General features: G+C 48.6%; 1 pseudogene; it reads right to left on the reverse strand.

Annotated features, from left to right (window-relative positions):
- Positions 1-5,000, reverse strand: part of LOC137867892 (slit homolog 1 protein-like) — a 29,377-nt pseudogene that overhangs the window by 19,488 nt on the left and 4,889 nt on the right.

Consider the following 5,000-nt stretch of genomic DNA (forward strand, 5'->3'; position numbering starts at 1 on the left):
CAGAGTTATCTAAAAGCTATAATTTACATCTGTAGTCCCAGGAAACAGAGAATAACGTCTTCGTTCAGACAATTAACCCAACAACAAGAGGGTACACTACAACAGCAGGACACGTGAGGTGTTGGGTTGGTTTGGAACATGATTGGGTTTCATCTCGTATTTCAAATAGAATAAAAGTAAAGTTTGTTGCTCTATCTCAGTAGATTGAAATTAACTGAAACAAAACTGAAAACTCAAACGCCTGAACACACATTATTGCTCCCACAGTTGCTGCTGGGATCTCTCCATTTGATAAATACACTGCACAGACTTCCACACAATAGACCACCGGTGTAACACTCAATCCCCTCCTGACAGCAACGAGCCCCGGCGGGCCGCTAATTTGTTCTGAGCAGGCCTCCGGAGGAGTCATTAGCTCCTGGTCTTTTTTTTTTTTTAACAACCTCGTGTCCATCCCGGTCCTCAGGTAAACACTGGAAAACCCACCGTCAGGCGCAGACTCTCTCCCAGAGGGCGAAGCGTACCCGGGTCAAAAGGTGGAGGATGAACCCCTCCCTGTTATAAATCTGACTGACACCGACACCCGGAACAAGCACCTGCGGGTGTCTCGTGTGTCTCTCTGTTCCCTCTGGCCTTTCCGTGGCACCAGAGCCATGTTTCCCACATTCCTACCAGACCCAGAACTAGCACAGGAATTTTTGCCGGCTGGTGAACGGGTAAATGTGGCCGTGACTTACAGGACTCTGAGGTGTTTGAGGCCAGAGAAGTCCGCCTTGGTGATGACTGTCAGGTTGTTTCCGTTCAGGTCGCTGAAAAAAACAAAAAAACAAGCAGAACAACAGCAGGTTAGAGAGCAGGAAGTGAAGTGGGGACAGGTCAGAATCGGTGCATTCAAACACTCAATGGCATCTGAGAGACGTGCAAGACGACATGACTTTTTTTTTTTTTTCCTAGGTCGAGATTCAAGGACCAATGATTGGTCCATGCAGCAACCTCCGGTTCTGCCGAGTGAAACCGAAACCAAAGAGTCTTAACGCTGCATTCTCTCTAGTGTCCACCAGGGGGTGACTCCTCTGGTCGTATAGAAGTCTAGTCTAAAATGACTCTACTTCTCTCTTAATTTATTCCCTCAGTAAACATTGTAAACATGAGTTTATGGTCTCAATCTCTAGTTTACAGTCTTCTTCAATACAGCATGATGTTCATTTAGTACATTATGCTCCATTTAGAGTCAAACACACCATAAAGCAGGGGATGCTTTAGGGGCGGGGCTACACAGTGATCGACAGGTCTCTACCAGAGACGTATACGCCGTCTCTACGTCACTCCTCCGAATTCCAAATATGGTCACTTCTGTTCATTGGTTGCGAAAAAACCAAGATGGCGACGGCCGTAATCCAAGATGGCGATGGCGAAATCGCCAAACTCGAGGCTTCAAAACATCAGTCCTCAAACCAACGAGAGACGTCACGACGACTACGTCGACTTTTTATATACAGTCTGTGGAAAGAAGGAAAAGATATCTGCCAGCTCCGATTGGTTGTTCCTCGTCACATGACATGCTCGATTGATTTGAGGGTGAACGTGAACGGCCCCTAATTGGGCAAAAGGCAATTAGTAGAAGAGCAAATTACACAACATTACTGCACCGCAGCCTAAGACAACACTAATGCTATATTATCATAATTACCACATCTAAAATCTTTATTCCAGCAGCCACGTGATCTATTGGTTGTGAAAGTTTAATCTGAAGAGGAAGCGTTCTATCGTAGAAGTTTCCTCGTACTGTACATTGGTTCTGCTTCTTTGAAGTTATTTTCGCTCGGTTTGCAGAGACGAGTTCACGTTGAGGACAATCTGCATTTCTTTGTTTCGTTTCACTGTAAAAAATCAGCCGACGTCAGCTGAAAGCAGCAGCGGCAGCAGCGGCGCCGGGGGAACGTTTCCTCTTTGTTCAGACGTAGAGCGTGAGAGCGGCTACTGTGTCGCGCTCTCCAATCACGCGTCCGAGTCGCTCGAGGTGGAGGCTGCAGACGGGTCTCCAGACATTTTTTGTAAACACCACTTGAGGTATAAAACTGTTGTCGGTGCGTGTTATGCGATATTGTAATCAGGCAGGCTGGCTGCTCCCACACCGGGAGGGGTTTAACCCCCCGACCTCATTGTCTACTTTGATTGACAGCTGCGGAGAAAAAGAGAGAGAGAGAGAGAGAGAGAGAGAGAGAGGGGATGATGTCACTCGTCCAACGAGGCTTTGTGGAAGGAGAGGTAAACTGAGCCCTGTGTGCATACCTGTGTGTGTGTGTGTGTGTGTGTGTGTGTGTGTGTGGTGTCATGTTACTGTACTACTGTAAAGGGTGGAGCAGAGTGTGACCTTGTCCTGTCCTGTTTAAAAGAGAGAGAGAGAGAGAGAGAGAGAGAGGATGTTGTGGTCTGGGTGTCTGTGACTGGGATCCAGACTTTACACCTGGCAAAGAAGGGAAACAATAATACATGTTGATGATAGTAAATGAGCTCTGCACTCACTACGGGAACATACAAAAACAGTGTTCTCTTCTTTCAGGAGTTTTCTACGATGTACTGCTGAAGGCTGGCGTCACGTTTATCCTGAGATCACGTACTCAACATGTACATCGTTTTGGTTTCCCGCTGAAGATGAACTGAGTTAGATAAATCAAGTCGGGATCTTCTTTTTAGCGGAGCTGCAAAATGAGACGCATCAAAATGTTTGATTTCGGTCGATGTCGATCATTTTAAATTCTCTATTTCTAAGACTATGAAAACAACAACCGTATTAAAAACATGCAACGGGATTTTGGGGGATCGGAGTAGCGTGACAACGGGAAGTCAGAGACGCACAAGTTCTCCTCTCCTCTGTACAGGGACAGCGATGGCGTCGCACCTTCTGCTTCCTGTCGACGGAGGCAGGTAATCGAGATCAGTGGTTTATTTTATAGCTGTGGCTCTCGCTGCTGCTCCAACAATGAAAAGAAACAGGATTTTTGGAGGTCTTACAGTCTGAGGGTGGAGGAGGAGGTAGTTGTGAGGGGGGGGGGGGGGGGGGCAGATGCAAGGGATTGGCTGGGACGGAGGGAGGGAAGGATGGATGGAGGCGGGTCGCGGCGGGGGGTCCGGAATCACTCCCTGGATGTGTGTGAAATCACCCTGACAGTTCGACCGCACGGGCAGAAAACAAGCGTGAGGAGAGGGAGAGAGGGAGGGAGGGAGAGAGGGAGGGACGGCGAGGCCACCGCCGTGTTGACGCACACGCCTCTATACGGACACACACACACACACACACACACACACACACACACACACACACACACACACGGCGAGTCTGAAAATTGCAAAAGAAATCATCAGAAGCAGAGAGACACGAGGGACGAGACGAACGCGACTCCACGGCCCCCGATGAGGCGTGCTTAATGGAGTTTTGTGCAGCATGGCGGGGTCAGGGGTCAGCCGAGCGACAGACTCCTCTCGAGTGGCGACTCGGGCCAAACAATAGCTCATTAAAGCAGAACGCGTCTCACACACACACACACACACACACACACAATCACAGCCTCAGTGGGCAGCGAGGCATGTTGATCCGCTCAGCTCTGCTCTGCACTGTTAGATCTGACATGGAGGGAGAGCGGGGGGGGGGGGGTCTAAAGATATAAGACGTACAGTGAGTAGAGGCACTCATCCAGAAGTGGAGCCGAGTATCGAATCTCAAAACCCTTTTAAGCGTCATTAATTCATCGATAGAGTCGAGCATCAACCACCGTGTCTCAGAAGAGGACAGGTTTTCATGCTGCAGTGAAGAAGACTGTAAACTAGAGATTGAGACCATAAAGTCATGTTTACAATGTTTACTGAGGGAATAAATCAAGAGAGAAGTAGAGTCATTTTAGACTAGACTTCTATATAACCAGAGGAGTCGCCCCCTGGTGGACACTAGAGAGAATGCAGCTTTAAAGACTTAAACACTGTCGGACTATTCAGAGCCATTCTGTGCGACCCTGGGCTGGTTTCTTTGGTCACATGAGAACAGAGCAACCAGTCCAAGACGTCACTGAGCTGGAGGTTTTCTCAGGACCTTTACGAACAGCTTGCTGGTGTCAGATGTTCCTCCCAGACGCCATTCTGCTGCTCTCAACCGTCATTTCCCGACCAGGAAAAAAGAAAACTGCTGAAATCTGCGGTGTGACATATTACCGAGTCCAGACAGGACTGCACTGCAGATGTAAGAGCAATGTTAGTTTTCAACCCCCCCCCCCCCCCATAACACCTCTTCCATATCATCATCCTTCCCTCTGTCACCTCCCCATCTACCTCCTCCTCTGTCACCTCCCCATCTACCTCCTCCTCCCGTATTTGCCTTCTCCTCCCTCCTCCTGTTCACTCCCTTCATCACATCTGTCTCCCCAGATGCAGCACGGTGGATGTGACTAATGTTAGCGACCACACACACACACACACACACACACACACACACACACACACAGATCTAATGACACTTCATTAGCAGCATCTTTTATCCCACTGAGAGGCTGTGGGCGAAATGGTGAGATGATTATAAGAGACAGACAGAGAGAGAGAGAGGGAGAAGCTGAGGTGGCAGGCATTGCTAATGAAACAAGGTGTGTGTGTGTGTGTGTGTGTGTGTGTGTGTGTGTGTGTGTGTGTGTGTGTGAGAGAGAGAGAGACAGGGAGAAAAGATTGGGAAGTGATACTGAAATGAAAGAAAAAGGAGAATCATTCGTCTACTGTACAACTCGTTTTACGATACGGCAACTATCTGAACACGAGGAGGAGAACACTGTGCCGCTCACAGTGAAGTGGAAAGAACTCTGTTTAAAGATCGAGCATGTCTTTTCCCAGGGACAATGTCCAGGTCAAACCAAAGACGTCTCTACGGACAGTTTCCAAGTTTCCAAAGACAAGCGGTTGACAGTGAGGTCTGTGGATCGTCCTGAGGGACCTGGACAGCTTCAGGAAGTCGCGTCATC

This window comes from Cebidichthys violaceus, unplaced genomic scaffold, assembly GCF_023349555.1.
Source record: "Cebidichthys violaceus isolate CVI_PGR_0920_01 unplaced genomic scaffold, fCebVio1.0.p SCAF_90, whole genome shotgun sequence".
NCBI classification, from domain to species: domain Eukaryota; kingdom Metazoa; phylum Chordata; class Actinopteri; order Perciformes; family Stichaeidae; genus Cebidichthys; species Cebidichthys violaceus.